The following is a 23852-nucleotide window of genomic DNA, read 5'->3' as shown; positions in this document are numbered from 1 at the left end:
CCTTGTGATTGTCTTTAGTAGATGTGGCCAGTTTGGACTTGAAGTTTGCTTTGGAGGATTTCACTAGTACTCTTATTTGCTTGCTCAGACTGTGGAGAGATTGCTTCCAATTGGGCACCTGCTCCTTCTTCGTCCTGGACAGCAGTTTTTTCCTTTTATTATTAGAGTTTATTTATTGCAGATATCCACCAGACAGGTTTACTTTTCCTTGAGGAGGATGATTTTGTCCTGTTGGGTATTTCTGATTCCATGCAGCTATATAAGTGCTCATATAGTACTTTGGTGTAGGTTTGGACATATGTGCCAGTTCCTATGGAGGGTGAGGGAGCTGTAAAGTTGTTTATACCTTCCCTCAGGAGGTTGTAATCAGCTTTTGAGATGTTTTTTTGTTTGACCTTATCTAGGGAGTGGTTGGAGAGATGGTGACTTCAAAAGTGACTGCTTTGTGGTTGGATCTTGCTAGGATGCTGCAGTGGTTACTCATGTTAATTAATCCTAATTCCAAGATATTTTCACCTCTCTTTGAGGTGTCAACCAGCTGGGCCAAGGCATTTGCATTAACAAAATCAAGGAATCTCTGGGAAATTGTGTTTTGGTATGAGTAGTTCTTCCAATCTATGGTTGGACAGTAAAAGTCACACAGGATCAGGGTAAAGGGTTGAATCTTGATAGATTCAAAGAGGTCCAGATAGGTAGAGTGGGCATCTTGAGTCAAAGTTGGGGGCCTGTAGCTAGTTATGATTTGAATAGGGGTCCTGTCAATGGTTAACTGCACCTGGAGTGTCTCCTGTGCATCATACGGTTTGACCAGCCTGGAGGTGTGTATGTCTTTTGGGTGTACTTTCCTACAATGAAAATTCACTTTTTCGAAATGGGAAAGTACATCCCCACTTAAGCAAAAATGCACTTTAATGAAAGTGCACTTTCGCTTAAGCTCACTAGACCAAACCTACCGCACCACAATGGTGGACATTGAAAAGCATGCTATGTCCTCCACTATGGTGCGATAGTCACAGACCTTAGGGTTAGGGCAGGGGTCAAGATAAGGGGATAACCCTACTAACTATCCCCTTACCATAACCTGTGCCCTAACCGTAAGGTCCATGACTATTGCACCACAGTGGAGGACATAGCCCGGTTTGGACTATCTTCCACTGTTGTGCGGTAGTGATGAACCTTAGGGTTAGGCAAGGGTTAAGGTAAGGGGATAGCTAGTAGGGATATCCCCTTACCATGACCCGTGCCCTAAACCTAAGGTCCATGACTGCTAGCCCGTTCAGTCTAGCGGGTTTGCAAAAGTGCACTTTCATGAAAGTGCACTTTCGCATTAGTGTGGGTGTACTTTTGAAGTTCGAAGTAGTGAACTTTCATTCTTAAGAAGTACACCCGTGTCTTTTATATATAATGCAACTCCACCTCCTTTTGCTTTGCTGCCCATGGTTTGGGGTATGAATATATGATAGGGTGAGTAACCTGGTATGGCTGAGGTGCTGTCCGCAGCTTTGAACCAGGTTTTTGTGACTGCACAAATGTCAGCATCCTCCAGGGTTAAGAATGCTTGCAACGATTGCATTTTCATGTTTATACTCCTACTGTTTAGCAGTATGACCTTTGATTTGTGTTTTGATGAAATTTTCATGTTGGTAGTTTTGACCTCATGGCATTACATAAAAAGGCACTATGGGGGAGGCAAGTGCCTTTGTCAGGATTCTGAAGTCCAAGAGAGACAGATGCAGGCCATCTCTGGCAAAGCATCGTGGATTGACAGTCATGTCTTCCCAGGCTGTCAGGTACTGGATCCCCTTAGAATAACACCAGAAACTAAGCCAATTGTTAAAGTCAGTCATTTTCTGTTTGTATTGAGGTATCGTTCTGAGTGATGGTAGAATGCTGCTTAAGGCTAGGAACATACCTGCCTGGTACACATATTCAGCAAGCTCTATCATGTCTCTCTTCATGTAGTCTAGAGAGGTACATCTCAAGTCGTTCATGCCAACATGAACTATGACAGATTCATAACAGTGCCTGTTGTTGAGAGACTTGAGTGCATGGGGGATATGATGGATTCTGGTACCTGACAGACAACTAACAGTGACTTTCTCCTTATCCAGCCTGGTGAGGGGCACATCTGTGTGCCTAACAATGGACTCTTCTATGACTAATATGTTGGATTCATGTATCAGCCTTAGTGGCTGTGAGACACAGGGTGTGGCCACATGTGGTGTGTGGTATAGTGGGCAGTGGAGTTTGCGTGTGGTTATACCAAGGAGGTCTTTTTTGTTTGGGTATGTTTTTGTTGATGAGTACCACATATGTGGGTGTGTGTTGTGTAGGTGTGAGTGGTGATTGAGATGTGGTGTTTATCTTGACAACCTTCTCAGTACCAGATATACTGGATTGCAAGGGAGAGAGCATTGACTCCAAGATCTTAATGTAATTGTTTCTCTCACAAATTGTGTTCCTAGGTGGTAGTAGTAGAAGGTTATCCATGTATATGAGGCAGTTGCTACACTGTCTCAGGATGCCCACATCAACCAGACTGCAGGAGAAAGCGTTTATATTTTCTCACAGGGACTCATGCAGAATAAAATCTTGCTCAGTTGCATTTGTAACATAACTTGTAGGGAGGACCATGTTGAACTTAAACTTAACAGAAATACTATGAATGCTGCAGGGGATTACAGGTAGCTTATATAGCTATCATAGACAAAAGGTCTGTACTTGTATTCTGAGCATACAGTGGAGAACCTCCTCTCAACTGAATTATTTTAAAGGTCCATCTTTGCTCTCATTAGACCATTTTGGCTTGCTATTTGAAATAAATACGCTAGCATCTGATCTTCCACAAGCATTGTACCTCCCTGCATATTATTCCAGGGGGATGCCTTTACTATAAAGCATCAGTAATTCCTTTTCTGAAGTCATAAATAAGAAAGTTGAGGCAGCTCTTAACAGCTATGTTTGCAATAATATAAAAATATCTCCACAAACAAATAGTAGATTGGTAAGAAGGTGCTGACTGAAGGCTGGGCAAAGAGAAATACCAATGTAATTTCAGCCTACAACAGGCTATCGGTTACAGACTTTGTTGCAAAATTTCATATGCACTGTAGTTTTATTTATAGTAGGCAAACCTCATGTCTGTCTCAGTCACAGAAGGGAAGCAGACTTATTAATGTTGAAATTGGCTCAATTTCAACAAATGTTAAATGTTTGTTATTAGTGCCTGTTTCTAAGAGGTAGAGTGATCTTGCTGTTTGTAAGATACACCCTTGTTTCTGATGACTTGTCGGGGAGACCTACAAAAATATTCCTCTTAAAACTAAATCCATCAGCATTCTACTGTAGTCCTTATATGGCTACCTATTCTAACACAAAATATTCCTCTTCATGGAGGCATGCCTTGTTGGCTTCCTTTCTAAAACCAGACAAGGATTCAATGTACTCCAGTAGTTATAATTTCTCCTCTTACTACATTGAAATCATAATCTTTATTTAAGCAGATGCCAGTTTATTGTCTTAAATACCATGTAGTTTAGGAGGCAGGCATTCATGCAGACAGTGTCAGTGGAGGGTCTAGGTCTTTATATGGACAGCCACACCAGTGAGCAGTTGTGAGCAGTCAAGTGGCCACATGTTCCATTTAAAACACAACAAAGGTAAGTCAAATCTTAGCATCCTTGTAAGACAGGCGTGACATGAGCAATTGAGCACCATTTGTTTTACTTATTTATTTTATTTAGTGGTTTTATAGGTTCATAGGTGTGTACTAGGCTATCGGCCCTGGAGCCTATGTAAGCCTAGCCAAAAAGATTCCCTGGGATCTTGCTGTCTGGCATTAGTTCCCAGTGCCCCTATCAAGCAAGGCCACTGAAGTGATCCCCAGGGTGAATTTTCTATTGCCCATCCACTCATCAAGATTTCTCTTGAAGAGGGATAGTGAGGTGCTCTGCTTGACATGAATGGGAAGTCTGTTCCAGAGCATGGGTAGTCTCTAGGTTAGGAACCTGTCCCTCCAGCATCTTCTGTTTATTGTGGTAATGAGGGTGAGGTGCCTGGAGCATGTGGCACAGAGGGATTGCGATTTCTTCAGACGAAGCATATCTAACAGCTCTGGGTCAGACATGGCTTTGTAGGTCAAGCATAGATTGCCTCTAAGTAGGCAATATGAGACAGAGTATAGCCAGAGCTTTTTGACTCTGTCCATATAGGGCATGTGTTTAAGGCCCAAGATCCTTTAGTGAGGTATTTTTGTGGCCTTTCCAATTGTTAGAGGTGTCTAGTGAGGTACATGCCAAATGGGGCATTGTATTCTGCAATAGGTCTGATGAGGGACAAGTAGAAAGGGACTATGATCTCTTTCTTCCTGGATGAAAAACCCTTTGTAATGAGATGTGCCACATAGAATGACTTTCTGACCACAGTGGCAATGTGGTTGTCAAAGGAGAGGTTGCTGTCAGCCCATGTCCCCAGATCTCTGTTTATTGTGTTAACTAGGGTTCATATTAAAATACTATACTTAATATTTTGTTTTTCTTGTTTTATGTAGCAACTACTTTCTAAATTTTGAAATGTGTGGTGTATATGCTTAATATTTTGCTTTAGTTAATTAGTGTGACTTATAACAGCTTTATAGGTTCAGCACTGTTATAATGCACAGACTTGGACAAGCATGTCTGTCCTCTGCTGGAAGAAAGCACAATTTATTGCAAGATAGCATGAAGATTCACTCATTTTTAAACTATGTCTCAACAGTGTGTAGCAAAACTTTCACTGTCAACAAAGACTAATAAATTGTTTATTTAAAATATGTAGACATACAATTATCTAACCTCAGAAAGGATATTTGTGAATCTCATTTTGACGTTAGAGTTAGAGCTGTTATTTTGCATTATGCAGGCATGCAATTGTAGGCAGTTTTTTTTTTCAGTGCAAGACACTGACCAAAAATGATTTACCCAAGGAGACACAAGTTCTTTCTTTTCTATCAAATTATATTTTAGTAGGTCATGCAGCTGAAACTTAACATGAGCAGTTTCATTAATGAAATTCTGTTGATGTTTCAACACAGTATGACATTTGCTGTGGTTTGATTATAGAAGCATCTGAGGCAGTGATGTTTTCCCAGATCCCTTGTCCTGTACAGCTACTGGAAGAAAAGGCAGCTAACCAAGTTACTGCAACAGAGTATAGATAAGAGAGGTCAACTTTCCAGTTGTTCTGTTGTCTTCTCTCAGCTATACTCTTGTTTTTTGTTAGAGTATACTAGTTTCACTACAGAGTTATTGTCTTTTTGAAACTTTTTAAATAGAAGACTATTTATGATGTGAGCATAAGTAATATTAACCACCTGATAACATATGATAAGTCAATATGCACAATTTCTGCAGAAGTAAAAGTCCCTTAAATAATTCCACATTAAAGAGAACTATTACTAATGCAGTTGTTGATATTGGCAAACAATGTTTTCATCTACAAATGCAGTGCCTGCTGCCCTTAAAGAATAAATGTCCTATGTTTCATTAAAAAAATGTTGTGAGCTGATCATATTGCCATAACATTTCCTGAACTATGTTAGCTGCTCAACAGGAAATTGCTGGCAAAGACCATTCACAGGTTCAAAGGTAGTTACGAGGCATGCAGTCTAGGAGACCATTAAGCAGCCTAGTCTAAACTCCCAATTGCTCCAAAGCACTGTCTAATTACATGACTTGCTGAAGGTCAAACAATTAGGTAATAAAGGTAGGAGGATTCAACCTTGCACTCTTGGTACAAGATGCAGCTAATTAACAAGTCAAAGCTTTAGTCCTCTGCGCTAACCACCAGCCTGAGCAACAATTTTAACTATATGTAGAAATCCTTTAAAATCTGATCATGTAGCAAAGACTGCATCACAGTAATATGTAACAATGACTACATAATGAATGACAAACATCAGGATGTTTTGATCATCACACCAAATAATGCAGACTATACTAACTTGGTAAATGTCAACCCCTTCACATTTGTTGGAGCTGTAAAAGAATTCTTACAAAAATATGTTAATGAAATGCAAAAATCTGAAAAACTACTTTATACTTTTTTTTTGTTTTTTTTTTTGGTGGGGGTGCTTACATGCTTCCAGGACATCTACATCTTAGTTTTGACCTCCATATTTCTTCCCTGTTATCAATAATAGTTATCTCCTCTGACATCACTCAGTTCAGGTATGACCTAGTTGAATGGCTGATAATGCAACATTGCTGGAACATATGCCTCCAGCATTGACACAGGTGCATAATTTTCAATTGGGGCCCTATGCAGAGTTATTAAACTGTCTTTAAAACTGTCAGTGTGCATCCTATTTGATTATTTTCTTTTACAGTTATCACACAGATTTGGATTTAATTTAAAACTTTTGTTTCAAAATTTACAACATAAACACTGGCAGCCACTTTCTAAACAAAACTAAACAAAATACTTTCATGTTGAAAACATAGATAACATGAACTACAGTAAACTTCTCTTCCTTTGAAACTCTCAATTATTAAAAATCCATCTGGCAACTCACTGAAAGTATGAGAGACATGCTGGGAGTAAGTGGGAAGGGTGCAGGGATTAAAAAGACAGATGTGTAATACATTCACTAATAGCTTTGGACAGCCCATTAGACAAAAAAGTCCTTTGCATGGACAGCCCTGGAGCACTGTCTGATAAAGTAACTTGGTCAGAGTCACACAGTACACAAGCTAAAGCCAAGGAAAACAACCCCTCCACTACAGGAAGTAGCTCACTAACAGCTCATAACATTGCTCTGCTGCAATAAGTTAAAAACTGTTGTAGTCCATCATGGTACATTTCCTACCCTTGTTCCTTGAAAACAAGTTCAAACTAAACTACAAATGCATCCATAGGTAAAATATCAACATTAAACTTGTAGACTTCATGGTGTCCAGTTTAATCACAGCAAATAAGAAACAAACTGTAACAGTCAACAAAACAAGGACATCAAGTATTATACCCAAGGAACATGGCTCTTATGATGAAGATCCTGTTTACTACCGCACACGTGAACACATATACATGTGCACGCCTGCGTGTGCATGAACATGCGGGCACACACACACACACACACACACACACACACACACACACACACACACACACACACACACACACACACACACACTTGTAAGCATCAATTACACCCCCATGCATGACTGCATGCACTCAGATGCTTGCTTGTAAATAATGGCCGAGCAGTGCATTTCAACTGACAGTTGTGAGAACCACATAATCTTACAATGCCATCCATCCCCCCCCCCACCACCACCACCACCACATGCAACCTCTAAGCCCATGACAAGACCCAAAACTGGACAGATTTTAAATATTTCTCTAAGCATTTTTTGAAAGATACACCATCTGAATTTCAGATTCCTGTCATTATTTAGTGACTGTAATACACAACAGTTTGCCAGAAAACATCTACTTTTACAAGGACCAGACCAAAATCTATCTCAACTCCATTACTGAAGAATTCTGAACAAAGCTAAAAATAATAGGGGTGATGCCAAAGGCTCATATAGGGACAACTGTTAAATATTCTTTTCTTTTCTTTTATGTATTTGCTAACCAAGTTAAAAACACTGGACAGAGGGCTCCTTTTCAAGAGCACTGTCTCAGTGACCTGCAGAAAGTCACAGAGTAGGCAAATGGCAGTGGAATGATTCAAACCTTATATTTATGTCTACAGGAAACTATTTGTTAATAGCTCAGAGCCTTAAGTGCCAGGCAACTCTAGTTAACTTAAAAAGTTAACAAAAAACATATGTTGACTAGAAATGCATTTTCTGAACAATAAAAACTATGGAACTCTAATGACTGCCATACCTGAATGTAATCATTAGTGATTTACCAAAAAAATTGTTTTTATATGGTCATAGATTCTTACTATGCTATGGATCCAGGAGAATATCTGTAACCTAACCATACATTCACATCAAGTTTTTATTCCTTATATTTAAGTACTTATAACACAGAGATGAACAGAGCATTTACATGTTGCATCTATCCACGAAGGATAAGGACATTAACCAGGAGTTAATTTGCAGTTACCCATCCTTTCATCCAGAAGACATCTCAATAGTAGAAAAGTACACTAATTTTGTATTTATGTATTTATTTTGGTCCCCTTAACATCGCTATACCACCCTGGCTCCCCCAGTGCCTTACATCCCCACCACATCTACCAGCTAGTCTCCTAACCCTCTGAGCTTACTCTGGTATTTCTGAGGCCATTTGTGGATCCTAAGTTATCCAGGAGGTTTGGCAATTTTTGTATCTATCCTGGTTTATTTTTATATCCTACCCACTCCCTTTCCCAACTCCCCACACTCATTGACTAAGTCTGAGGCCAACTTCCCTTCTGTAGACCATGCCCTCCCCTTAGGGATAAATGCCTTCCCACCCTGCTACTCTGTCAGTTGCCCAAGCTACTAACTGAAGCAATATCCTTTTGGCCATAGTCAGGGCTTTATTCTTATACACCACCAGAGTGGCTGAGATGCACTTTACTTTATGTGGAGAGGAAGATGATTCCAAAGAAGCTGTATTCTCTGCCATACATATTTATCTATCCAACATGTTCTATTTATGTTGCAAAACAGATTTAGCTATCTTGAATAGGTGTTATGCCCCCACTGGACTTGCAAATGTGCAGTAAGTCTGACAGGATAAGGATTTTTGAGGATTGTTACGCGAGGTAGAGATCATGTCTTGGTAGCTTTGAGATGGTCTGCATAGTTTTTATGATTTAAGCCCTTGGGTTTCTTAGTAATAATGCACTGTGGGCATCTAACATGTGCCAACTGTTTGGACAGTTACATAATGAGGAAGGAGTCACCCCCCTCCGCACACCTTTTTAATGCATGCTAACCCTGCCCCAATCCTAACTCTGCAACTTACTTTTGAAACACCCTTTCTATAATACTATCACTGCATGAGACACACTGAAACAGCAAACATGCACAACACTAAAATTATCACCTTGCTTTACCCTAGCATTAACTCTTAACTCACCAACACTTGCAAAAACTGAGTGAAGCCATGATTGATGGGGACTGAAAATCTTTTGAAGAATGTAAAACTTTTAGCAGACTTCTACTTCTGGCTACACAATGGGGAAATCTTTATGCATAAAAAAAAATCATGCAACATTCCGAGTTAATACATTTCTGGTGCTGTAGTATCGGATCCATACAGCTGACAATATCCGTGTCTTATCATAATTGTTACTGAGTGTGCCGAAAGTAGGCATTATTGCTGTAAACACTGTAATGCTTGAAGTAGCATTTGATTCTGTAAACATGTAAATAAATACAAACATCTCTTAGGTTCCTATACATTTTCATAAGCTACAAAATGGTTTCATAAATGTCCATGGACTTTCTTAGAGATCTGTTGCATTCCAAGTGGCACAGGCAAAACAGCTAAACATTCATAATATAAACAAATCACAGTCAGTCTACTTAGTATAGTCCTTCCCTGTATTCTTATCTCATAAAATAAGTATATAAATTGCTCAAAAGCTCATTTAGGAAAAGCTATTAGCTAACCTAGCATACATATAGTTCTAATACAGCTTTCATAAACCCTGCACTTACTCACATTGCCTTACACAGGTTTCATGTAGTTCAAACAATCTCCCATAAAGTCTGTTCAAACACAAAGTTTATCCTGTGTAAAATGCAACTTATCTAAGTAAAACATCATCTACACATATTAGACAGATGTCATATAAATACACTGAGGTGCCAAATAATAATGGCTGTCTACTAGTGAGTCAGACTGTGCTGTTGTCTATCAGACAGTCTGAGACAGAGGGGCACATTCAGCCAAAATAGTAGTGACTGAACAAAATGACTAAATGACATGATAACAGAGGAATCCATGAAAAGCTGAATTAGATAAGCATTCCATTTTCACACTTTAGAATAGCCTTAGGCTCACAAAAGATGGCAGCAGTTATTGTTTTGTTAAGTTTTGCTTACAGAATGCATTTTTTTTTTGATTTTCAAGGTTTTGATCCCAAGTGCATATGCAAATGACTGGAAGCACACTAATGGTAATATTTAAACCCTATCTAAAATATACATCAGAGTGAAGGCCATTGTGCAAATTCAATAAATCTTACAGGGTCATTTTTTCTGTCTTCATGTCGGGGTGTGATGCGAACATGGGGAGCAACGAGTTACAGATTCAGTAAAATCTGTGTAGTGGTGCTCAATCATGGGCATTCACGCTCTTAAATGGAAAGTTTCTTGGGATGCAATTTTCAGCATAAGTAGCTGAAATTTATGCTAATGAAGGAAACCAACATGGTGGAGTGGTCCAACAACCCTTCACACAACCATGTAGGCTCCCTGCCCATGTTGGAAGTGTACACATAAGCAAGGGCATGTAGAAATCTTGAAATATGGACAGAATGCCCATGAAAAGCTAAAAACGTGTATTGAATGGCAGAGCATGTCCAAAAGAATCAGGGGGTGTGTCAGGTCACTATAAATTTTATAATTTTCATTTTAGCACAATTTTGCACAGCATGCCACTATGCATAAAACATTTGAAAAGGAATTATAGAAACATAATTCAAAAGATGGGTATAATGTATTGTCACAACAAGTGCAGTAATATCCTGCATTGTGTCTTTAACCCTGTGCTCCCGTGCTGTTGCCCAGCTTACATGGCTACTATCCATGTAGTTTCCAGGCTGTCGGCAAGGTTATTATGCAAATTATGTAAAAAAGCAGGGATTTGTTAAATCACAAAAAACAGGGACCATGTAGGGCTGATCACTCCATGTAAGCTCCTACATGGTGTTTATGTTTTCCATAGCTGTTGATGACATCAGGGGGGATGTGTCAGGTAACTTTGTTGTTATTTTATTGGGTTTTTTGAGCATGTGCGTGCAGTGTGCCACTTTATGCAAATGGCAATGATTATGTAATCCTTACTTGTGTGAGACCACCCACTTACCAGACATGAGCTAGACATCCAAAAATAGAAACAGGATGCATTCAGTCAATATGGTGAGAACTTCTGGGCATTACACAAACTCACTAAGCAGGGCTGTGCTCTACTAATTCCCTCTAGTTAGAAACCTTTGCTTGAGTACTCCTGTGGTGACAGCTGTTAGGTATCGAACTAGGATGCAGATAGTCTTGGCTTCAAGTGCAAGGTATGTCAACTTTTATCATACTGTGCTGATATTGGACATCATAGAAATGAAGTGCAATTATCAGTAATTAACATATTCTGTACATATCATGGCAACAGGGACGAAATTATATAAAGTTTTATATGATTTACTGTTATTATGCATAGCTGCTCTCTGCTGCAGATTGATGCAGAGAGAGCAATACTGTCCACTGCAGCAGGAGTTATAAATCCTGGTAATTTTATCCTAATCAGGTGAATGTCATCTAAATTAGCCAATACCACATGGTGGACCTAATCAAGAAATGTATAAAGTATGCATACACCCTACATTCTAATTTTCTCTCAACACTTTAACAACATTGGAGTAGAAACTTGCAACTTTTAATTGACATAATGCTAGGGGCTGCTGTAACTATTCTTCATCTACATATGCTCAAGGCTGAAGTCAATGCTGCTGGTGCTGATGACAATAGGCCTATGCCAAGAAGGAGAAGAGTGTTCAGGCTGAAGGTCACCTTCCAGGTGCTACATGAGCTGGAGATTGTAGAGCACTACAGGGTGGAAAAGCACCCATTACAAGAACTCTGTGAGATCTACATACCTCAACTCAGAGTCAAAGTCAGAGCAAACCGAGGAGAACCCATCCCAGTGGAAACTAAGGTATCTGTAACTCTTAGGATATTAGCTACAGGTACTTTTCAAAGATCAAGTGGAGACATGATGGGGTGTCACAGGCAATATCATTCAGGCTCCTCCACATTTCATGTTATCAAGGGTGTTCCAATCAATATTCACATCTCATAGCAGGATGGTTTCATAGGGTGTGTTTTGAGACACCCAAGAAAGTATGTTTTCAATAATTGGGATGCTTTTATCATGTGGGACATAAACAGAGCCAATAGCAAGCTTTTTGTGGTCATTAAGGTGGCAATTTGGTATTAGGATTTCGGCTGGATGAAAGCCCGGTAGAGTAACAGGTAGTGGAGAAAGTGTCAGGTGGTGAGAGTATAGAACTGCTATACCTCTACCTTCTTTTGTGGTTCTATCCAGGTGATAGATGTTGTAGCTGGGGGGAGGGTGTAAAATATCAGAGTTAGGGATATGGGGTTTAGGCCAGGTTTCTGATAGTACAATTAAGTGAGGAGAGTAATTATTCAATAGGCTTTGAACATTGATGACTACATAGATAAGTGTTTGGAAGAACGGGAGATGGGAATATTGGATGCTGGGGATGCAATGTGTATGGGAGTAGTGGTTAGTAGGGTTGAGGGGGTGAAATGTTTGAGCAGAGCCAAAGTGTGATAAGGATGGCTCTGGGTTAGGGTGGATGTCACCTTCTAGCAGGAGAATATAAAGTGTGGCGCTGGGTTTTGGAGAATAGCATTTTTGAGTAATATATTCAGGTTTAAGTCTATTGCAGAGGGTGGAGGATAGTTGGAGTATTTCATACTGGAAAAGGTGAGCGAAAGAAGTGTTGTGTAGTGAGGGAGATATGTTAAATGATGTAGTGTTTAACTGGCTGTTATCATAGTAGGATGAGGTAGATGTTGATTTAAGATAGTGGATGTTGGTATGATATGATGTAAGTTGTGATACCCGTGCCCTGGCCCAGCAATCAAGGAGCCTCAGTCCTCACCACTAACACCAGAGAGGGCATCTCATATATGAAGAAAGGATAACAAATGCACACAGTAAAAAGCAATTTCCCTTAAGAGCACACAGAGATCACAGTCAGTCGCTGGTCGCTCTCCAGGTCCCCAATAAGACTCCTTACTGGCACAGCTATAGGGTCCAGATCTCAGCCAGCTGGGCAAGCTAAAATCTCCAGCACCCTTTCTGTCCAACCAGTGCTTCATGTCCTTGCCCAAGTAGCTGACACACACACACTTTGAGATAAGAGTTTATACAACCACACAGACATGCCTGGGAAAGGCTGGCACAGGTTCTCCAGCTGTGCCCCTATTACCCAGACTATACAGTAGTACCGCCTGCCACCACCCAGCTAATATTTATCAGCTACTCAAAGGCCCTTAAAAGGGTGTCCAATTATTACCGTGCAATATTATTATCCAATTGGTAGTATAACTAAACAGGCAAGACTTATTAGAGTGACTTGGTACAGTAATCACTAAAAATATGCAATGTACTCTAGAGCTTAAATTATCTCTACAAAAAACAGCCACAGTTGAAAGGTTTTAAAATATTTAATAATAAATAATAAAAACACAAGACAATACTTCTTACTACCCAGTGCTAGTCAAGAGTTCAGAGATCACAGATAAATACTTAAAATAATTCAGTAATACAGTTCTGACATCACAGAAAAACACTTAGTCTAATCTTTCTAGTTCCTAGCTATTTCTAAAAGAAAACACAAGTGCAAGATAACTTACATAAGAAAACAGGCAGAGTGCTGATGAGTTGGATGGTCAAGACAAAAATGCTTAATAATCTCTGTTTCTCTCTGTTTATATTGAAATTGCAGTTCTGATTCACATTACATAATTATTCACACTTTCTTGGGGTTCACAGGCTACACATTACATCATTATTCACACTTCCCTGGGTTCCCAGGCTAACAGAAACTGCATTTACATTCTTAACATCTCCTTTTGTTATCTTGCAGCTGGTCAGGAAGCAGAGCAGTAAAAATACATTTGCATGTTTAAATCTAGCAATTTAACTCTTGGTTAAAACAATAGCAAGAATTACTTCATCCTGATCCTTCGGAGCAACTGTCTACATCAAAGGGTCACAACATGCTTTACTTTGGTCAGTAGAGTGCACTTTTGTCACATTTTTTTCAGTTACACATGTAACACTATTTCTTTACATTTAATACAACAAGCCTGTAGTTTACATTCATATTTACAATAACAGAATTATCTTCAAAATTCTATCTGGCTAGGCTGGCAGCCTTCATCTATCTTTACCCACTCTTCACATAAGGGTGGTGAGCAGAAGTAGTAGTGATGTTATTATCAGACTTAGGAACATGGTTAGAGGGTGTCTGAGGAGGGGTTGATTGGAGGTGAGAGGACAGGGGAGTGTAGTAAAAGTGAAAAATAGGGGGAAGTGAGGTGAACTAAGAAGGAAAATGGGAGTGGTTTCAAGTGAGAGAGGAGGGAAAAGGAACTATGATATGTGCATGGATCTAGGTTAATTGGATAATTAGAAGGAGGGGTCAAGATAGATGGAGAATAAATTTAGATTATGTGAGAGTGGGTGGGAATTGGGGGTGGGGTAGGGGAGCAGAGTGAGCCCTAGTGCTGCAAGGGTGAATGTAGTGGGTAGAACCTCTAGAGGGACACAGCCAGCAGCAGAAAATGAAAATTAAGACAAACAGTACAGTTGGCCAAAGTTCGAAAGGTAAGTGTGTAGATTCAGTCAAGGAAAAAAAAAAGAAAAGCAGAGTGTGCGCTTTATTACACCGGTAACAGGTTAGGCTAGTCAGGCAGGGTGCGAGTTAAAATACTAAAAAGTTTAGAGCTTTGTCTGGGTAAATAATAGTAACAGTAGGCTTCTCAGATCTGAGAATCAATCCCTCTTGAAAGTCAATAGACCTAATCTGTCAGCTGGCGAAATGTTCCACTCCTTCGCTGTTGCCAAACAATGGAACTCTCTCCCTCTTGGAATAAGAGCTATCAGTAATGCATCCTCCTTCAAAATCTCACTACAGCAACACTTTTTCACTCATTGGCACTGCACATGTTCCAACTACACATCTCATAAAACCTGATTCTATACTACTTTGCTACTTGAAACTATGCTTCTTACATTCTATTTTGTTATTACTTTTAACTGTGCTATCTTACCTTTGTATTCTCCTGCATCTCTTCCAATATACTGTACTTCATTACTCTAGTTGTCTATGTCTAACATTCTACCAATGTTCTTACATTAACTGCTCTCAAGTAAGATTATGTTTACTTCTAACCTCATGATATTGTAAATAATGCAATTTATCACTGTTAAATTTATTAGCTTTATTTAGCTCTCAACGTATGTATACAGTTTTGTACAATTTTGTATCTTCTATTGAATGTACTTGTTATTTGTGGAGATTTTCTCTCCGGGTCTCCACTGTAAATGGGCTCACCTTAAGCCCAGTGGACCTTCCTGGTAAACTAATGCAAATAAATAAATAATCAAGGCACCACATGGTGAGCAGGACAGAATCTGCAGTAACTGCAAGGGATAGCACTCCATCAATTGCCAAGTCAGGTGCCGTGCTCATGGGATTATCTTGAATGTGTGTGCTGGCAACCCTGGCAGGTATCACGACTCTCATATCTGGCACGCATCATAGCTGTACCAGATGTTTGCTGGGGGGGCACATCCCAAAGTGCCATTTTCTAGGGGATGCTGGCTACACCCTGGAACTGTGGATGATGACACCCATCAGAAATGCACACACATGCACACGCATGGAAGAATGCCATAATGAAGCACATGCACATAATAGGAACATCATAGACCATGTGCTTGGGCTTCTGAAGTCATAGTTCCAGTGCCTAGATATATCCGGTGGAGCCTTGCAGTATATTCTATGCACATGTACACAAATATTAAAAGTGTGTGCTATGCTGCACAATCTGATCCTGTGGAAACAGCTGCAGCAAGAGCAGCAAGGGGACTGGACACACATCCTACCATCAATGCCTAGGTCACTACAGCCACAGTCACAGGAGGACTCAGAGGAAGAACCCCCAGCTGCTGTCCCTGTAGGTAGATGTAGACATGCTCAGTATGCCCTTGCTTTGGCTAAGACACAATGCATAACACATTCACTGACCAGCTAGGGTCTAATACCCTCCTCCTACTCACATACATATATTAAAATTGATGCCAGGCAACTCACACAACCTTTATCTATACATGCATTGGCTGTATACTGCTTGCATCAGACAGAGTCAGCCCTGAACTAATGCTGTGTCAAGTGCCACATTTGCAAGGTAAGGTATGGACCTAGACTGTAGCTTTGAAGACTATTATGACATATCCTTGTTATGTCTTACCTTGTTATAGTATGCAAATATATAGTGGTGCTTTTGTAGATAACTTAAGTTAACATGTGAGTACACACACTTATATTATTACAGTGTTACCATATGTAATGTTTATGCATCAGGCATGAAAAACTCACAAAGTCCAACCACAGCTGCATACTGTTGAATCATGCAAGAGAAAAGTTAGGAAGTGAGTGAGTCAATTGCAGTTTCTAACTTCTGACTAGTTTTTATTCTAACAGTAAATGTATAATTTTCCCCACCCACAAAACAGGATTGTAAGACAGAGAGATGTATATATGTAATCATAATTATATTGTGTCTACTAAATGGTCTATGTCTAAATTTAGGTCATAGAAGTACTTGTATAATATACAGTGCATGGTTTGATAGCACTGTACATTTTATGAAGCTGGTTGTGTGAGGAATTACTCCATTTCTGAAAGCTGCATCTGTGGCCATAAGGACTAAGACAACCATCCTGCATGATGAAGCAGTAGTTGTACTTAGGGTTCAAATCCTTTTTTTTCAAATAATTTTTATTTTCCAAATAATATAATGTTTAACAATATAATCATCAATAAACAAGTATTATAAACCTTTATATACACTATGTACAATTGACCTGAACCAAGGAGGAAAAAAATTAATAAAATATATGAAATTAGTAACAAAAATGTATAATATTCAGTTAATAAAGTATAAAGTTACACATTAATTATTTAGGGTGCATTTTTAATGTCTCAGCAAGAGTTAACATTTTCTCCCAAGGATTGTTTGTCCATTTTTTATGTGAAATTCTTGATTCCTTCATCTTGATTTCTAATGTCGCTGTTTCTTCCATCAATCTCAAGAATTCTTCCAGTGTAGGTTCTTGTGAAGACTTTCACTTTCTAGTTATACATTTCCTTGCCACAGGTAGTATGGACCAAAGTAGGTATAGATCTTTTTTTATTTATTCCAATAGTATCATTAACAATTAAGAGGACTAAAGATTTGGTTAAAATAAAGGTATCTGTGAATATAGCTTGGAGAAAAATAATAATTTCTTCCCAGAATTTTTTTATATTAATAGAATAAAAAAATATATGAGACCAATCAGCTTTACGGTTTAAAGAATATCTCCAACAAATGGATTTATCAAGTGAATTGAATTTGGCTAGTTTATCAGGTGTAATAAATGCCCTGGAATATATTTCCATATAAATATTTTCCATACTTGTAAATTAAATGCTAAGTTAGAACATAAAAGATTTGTTTTACTCTCAATTGATAGATCAGTGTGACATCCTTTTGCTATGAAATTCCAATATCTTGCATTAGAGTTAGTTTTATATATCAATATTTTGTATAATTTTGAAATTAGATTCATCAAATTATAATTGTTGTAAATAACTTCAGATATTAGACGCATCAAATTTGGACTAGTTTTATAAGGAGAATTAATAATTTTACTATTAAGATCCTTAACATATGATAATATGCTTCGCAGTATCAACCAATTTGCTAATGGAATGTCATATTTATTCTGAATTTGTTGAATGTCTAATACTATTTGATTCTCTATACAATGTTGCCAACAAGTGAAGTTTTTCCCCTCCCATCGAGTTAAGATAACATTATGAATTTTATTGAAGAGATTCTTTGTAGAGCTAAAGGTTATTATCAAGTCTAGCCAAATATTAATATCTGTGTTAGTATATATAAATCTTCTGAATAAAATGTAAATATTATTTATACAATTTAAGTTTGTTGGTTTTGTTATATTATATTGAATATTTACAGTCAATATGTGCCACATCCTATTATTTTGTTCACTTAATATACAATTTTTAATTATTCTATTTTCATTTAGAAAAATAATAGTGTGCAATGGTTTCCATGTTGAAGAATAATTAGGATCTATCCAATTAATTATAGTTTTTAATATGGAAACTTTTATGTATGATTCTAGATCTGGAAGTTTAATGCCACCCATTTTCCAAGATCTAATATGATGTGTATAGGCTATTCTATTTCTTTTTGGATACCAAAGAAAGTTTAATAGAATTTTATTTATTTATTTGAAGATTTTCTTGTTAGGTACTATAGGAATAGCTTGTGCAATGTAATTAATTTTTGGAAGTATTGTCATTTTTATTATTTGTAATCTGTCTTCAAATCTCAAGAACATTTTATTCCAGCTTACTATTAACATTTTTTATTTTATTAATTATGTTGCTATAATTTGTGGCTAACATAGATTTCAAATTATCACATAGTGTTATTCCTAAATATTTTATTATGGGAGCTTATTTTCCTATCACACAATTTGTAGTTAAGGTAAATTCTCTCTTTTTATTCAAATGTATATAATTAGATTTTCCCTTGTTAAATCTAAGGCCGGAAATATGATAAAACCTTTCCACTATTTCATCTAGTTTTTGTACTGATTTCTCTGAGACAGATAACGTGAGTTAAACATCATCAGCAAATAACATATTTTTTTAATTGAGTTGAGCATATACATCTATGTCTGATATATTAGAGTGGTGGCATACTAATGAGGCGAATAATTCAATCCCTAAGGCAAACAGGATGGGAGACATCAGGCATCCCTGATTTGTACCTTTAGTTATTTCAATAGCCTTCAAGGTAAATGGCCCAAGTTTTACATAAGCCAAATTGTTTTTATAAATATTCTTTATTAGTGTAATAAAATTGGTAAGAAATTGAAATAATTCTAAAGCCTTAATAAGAAAATCCCATAAAGCCTTAAAAAGAAAATCCCAGCTCAACGAATCAAAGGCTTTTTCTATATCCAAAGCTACTATTAGAGCGTCTTGGTTGTTTCTGTTTAGAAAATCTATGAGTGTTAGAATTCTTTGTATATTGTCATGTGTGTGTGTCTTTTATAAATAAATCCTGTTTGATCCTCATTTATTATGTGTGTCAATGATTTTTTAAATTCTACTAACTAATATTGACATGCAGATTTTATAATCATTGTTAAGTAAAGATATTGGCCTCTAAGCTTTACACTGTCAGGGGTCTTTGTTTTCTTTTATAATGGGTGTAATTAAGGAGTATCTCCATGAAATTGGATGTTTTGTGCTAGAATTTAATTCAAAGTTTTGTGAAACAATGATATTACCGAAGATGGAAATATCTTATACAATTCATTAATTATTCCATCAATTCCAGGTGTTATATTACTTTTACTTTCCTTGATTTTTTGAGTAATTTCTTTTAGAAATATTTGTTTTTGAATGTCTAACTTTAACTTTTCTGGTATCGCCTTTACCTTTACTAATTTCAGGTCTAAGTTTGATGTATTAATTGTATGTGAAGTATCATTATAATGGTCAGAGAAATAATGTTTAAATGCATCTAGTATATCATTTATATTCAAAACCTTTTTGTTTTTTTCCTTCCTTCATGTATAATACTTGTAATATGATTTCCAATTGAATTTTTTTTAATCTTATTGCTAAATTATGCATATGTTTGGGTGATACTGCATAGGAACTAAGTTTTAACTTTTCTACAGCTATATTAGTTTTGTGAGTTAGGATTTCATTATATCTTTTGCTTACGTCTTCCAATGCTTTGTATGATTATTTTGTGTGTAAGTAGATGAATTAATAGAGAGATCTGTAATTTGTTTTTGGATGTTACATAATTATGATTCTGACTCTTTTAGCTTGCTTTTATACCATGAAAGAATTTTTCAATTTAGATAGGTTTTCAAGGTATACCAAAGATTAATTACATTTATTTCAGTAGTGTAGTTTATATCTGAAAAGAATTGTACTTATGAATCTAACCAAGGTTTAAATTGTTTTGATTTTGTAATGTAAGCTAGAATTCTTGACAAAAATTAATTTCTTATAATCTGTATGTATTTTGAGAATTAATGAATTATGGTCTGAAAAGGGACAAGGGATTATGGAAGATTTTATTAGTTTTGAATTGAGCTCTTGGGATATGAATATTTTATCAATTCTTGTGTGTGTCCCTAATCTGTGGTCTTGGTGTGAAAATAATAATTAATTGTTCTCCTTATAACTAAATGTATCAATTAGATTTAAACTTTCTTCCCATTTCTTAAGTAGCTTCCCTATATAACTTGCACATAATTTTTTTTTGCTTGTGGTCACTGATTTATCCAATATACAATTAAAGTCACCTCCCAAAACCAAATTTCCTTTGTATACTCTAATTATTAGATCCATGTGTTTTCTTATTGTCTCAACCCCAGTACCTGGAAACCAATATATATTTACTAATGTCCAGAGTCTATTGTTATATTTCACTATTACGATGGCTAGGAGTCCTTCTTTATCTTCTTATTTGTAAATTATTTGAGGCATAGTGACATTTTTTCCATAAAATTAAAGTTCTCCTAGTCTTTTTCTTATATGAAGAGTGAGATAAGATCATATATTCATTAGGATTCCAGCTAAAGGTATAATTTGTTTTAAAGTGAGTTTCTTGAAGAAATGCTACTTGTACTTTATTTAATTTCATATATCTTAATAAATTAGATCTTTTCCTTGGATTGTTTAGACCGTTAGTGTTTAAGGATAAAATAGTCAAGTCCATTCTCAGTATTTAACTTTACATCATATTTGTTTTGTATTATATTTTGTAATACCATACCAAATGTAAAATGTGTAACTTCTGTGTTAATAATTCTCATTGTAGTGAATATTTTAATTTTGGTCAAATAACTTAAAATAGTGTTTAGTTCAGGTCAATAAAAAAAAAGAAAAAAGAAAAGTGCCAAAATTACTTGTATAACAACAAGTATATAAATATTTTTGTAAATCCTCTAATGTACATGAAGTCAAATACACTTCTTATTTGCTAGATAGGTTCATAGGTTCATAGATTAGTACTAAGCTAACTGCCCTTGTGAGCCATTTTAAGCCTAGCCAGTTATCCCTTGTGAGACTCAAACCATGCACCTTATGTTTGCAAGGCAAACACCTTAAGTCTAACAGATTGTCTACCATAACTTCCCTCATGAAAAAAGAAAGAAAAAAAAATAACCCCTTTCAAGCTCCAGTACACTTTTTCTCTTATCTTGGAGATTTAACAATATTAGTTATTATTTTCCCTATATAACTATTAATAATGAATTAACATAATGTATGGAAATGAGTATTGAATTGGTAGTACAATTTAATTTTAGATTAGATTAGACTGCTTTTTCAGAATATAATCATCCTATCATGCACTATTTAAACATTCATAAAGTAAAATCTCACAGTAAATGTTGCTTAACATTAGTTCTCTTTAGCCTGAGAGTTGTATATATACATATTAATAGTCTCCAATATTCTGATATGACCAATATACTAATGATTATGTCTGATAAACACTCTCCTATATACTAAAAATATATTATAACTGAGTGAAGTAGATTTAGAAATGTATCAATAAGTGAAGATAAATATGGACAAGTCTACTCAGAACACTTGAATCATACTACAAAAACTATGCAGTCGATAGAATGAACCCTTAGAGTTGTTTTCACTAGAGATGATAATGTAAATATGTTTGAGTGAACAATACATGCCATAATCTCTACGTATCACTCACGTGCTTTCAATTAGAGACAAATGAAAGCATAACCAGATTCAGTTTATTCTATGTACACCCATGAATGTAGTTGTGACAAATTAAAAGAAAAAATGAAGAAAGACAACATTAGACCACAGTGATCACTCATTGATGATGAAACAAAAGCAATTTGCCCTGATAAGTGGCCATGTGGGTGAGCAATTTATAAACTTCTTAATACTAATGCATAGTTATAATATCAATTCATATTATGAGAATATCATCACAAAATATTGAACAAAATGCTAGTCAATACAAAGCATTACTGAACCTTTATAACAGAGTGTTTATCAAAGACTGTGTCATGCAGCAAGATACAAGAGTAGGCAGACTCCCTTTTTTGTTATTAAATTGTTAAAAATAATGACACTCTAAATAAAGCTGAACAGTGCCTTAAGAAATCTCTCTATCTCATATCTATTTAATTAGTGTTCTACTTGAATTTCTCATCAATAATTGCAATTTACAAATCTGTCTTATGTTACTACTTGAAGCAGTAGCAAAAACAGACCATGAAAACATTTTCTCATGGGCCCTTTACTTTAAAGAAATAAAGATGAAATTCCAAGGTGAACTCATTTTACCAACCATCTCACTAAGAAACTGATAACCTTATTATTTAAACAGTTGTCAATATTCACTAAAAATATCAGCTGCATAATAGTCAGCTATACAACTAATGTCTGAAGGATTAAAGGCAGTTTATGTTATAAATCCCTGCCTTAACCAGATGTGTAGCATACAGAATATCATTTAGGATTTGTGTTTTGTAGGAACCTATGTCTGTAAATGTGTAAGTCAAACAATTCTTGGTAGAATAAATGACATCTAAACTACTTTATTATGCTAATTTATATGCACTTTTACTATAGGTTTCCCAGTACTTCCCAGTAATCAAGGCAACTCCCACAATACATCAACAGACACTCACAAGACTGTCTAAGATGCCAATTTTATGAGTTATAGAACCATGGCTTAAAGTTTTGCTGGGAATAAATCAACTGTTCATCATAGAAAATACGTACACATGCCCACACAATTTAGTAGTGCAGTTAAACAACTGCTTGCATGTTGGTGCAAGAATTTTGGCTAATTACCACCATCTTTGCCACTTTACTGAAAGTTGAACCCCACTTACCAAAGATTAAAAAGCATTAAAGTGTGAGGAGAGTAATCAGTAATTTACTATCTACTGTATTCACTATTTATTTGGTTACTACTTAATCAATTCAATTGAATATGTCTAGGCAGTGTGAGCAGAGGAAAATAACAACACTGCACAGTACAGGGTTTACTATATTATTTAATAAAGTAATATGCACATTATATTCAAATAAGCAGGAGTTATAAGTACAAGGTAATAAGTCCCTTTGTGGCTTCTGAAATTAGATGATTTCTGTTACCAGGTTAATGAAGTATTCAGTATAATATGTCTAAAACCTGTCTTAATTTTACTTATTATGTGCACAGAAGTATGTCACAACTGCAGCTGATGTGTGCATCTCACACACATATTTTCCTATTTACACTTGCAACACTGTAACAGATGCTTACAAAACTTCAGACATGTCATTTTACTGGATCACAATAGCATAGTGTATCTTTTAGCCTAGGTAGGAATAATTCAGAAGTAAGAAAGGATTGTGTTTACTTCAAGTGTAACAATGTAGTCTGTAATGCTTCTATTACTTTTTCAACTGGATGTTATTCAATGTTACTGTAAATTCTTCTTTTTTGTGTTACCTACATGAAAAACAGCTACTCTGTCACTGATTTCACAAATACTATTTACTTAAAAGAAGTCAGGGTTTATAGATTTTAATAATCCAAAGATCATGTTAAATGAGCTTAAAACACACTGCTTGTGCAACTGATATCACACTACAAGCAATACCTTATCAACAGACAAGCAGGGGATTTCTTAACTGACTATTTCCACCTTAAATATTACATAGCAGACATGGGAAGCTCTAACTAGTGCACCAGAATGTTTCAAATAACAGCATTGACAGAACCCAGTAACAGAACTCTGTTTAT

Source organism: Protopterus annectens, chromosome 2.part0 (genome assembly GCF_019279795.1).
Source record: "Protopterus annectens isolate FY-2018-M chromosome 2.part0, PAN1.0, whole genome shotgun sequence".
In the NCBI taxonomy this organism is placed as follows: Eukaryota; Metazoa; Chordata; order Ceratodontiformes; family Protopteridae; genus Protopterus; species Protopterus annectens.
The sequence above is the reverse complement of the archived record's forward strand: the minus strand, read 5'-3'. Positions refer to the sequence as shown.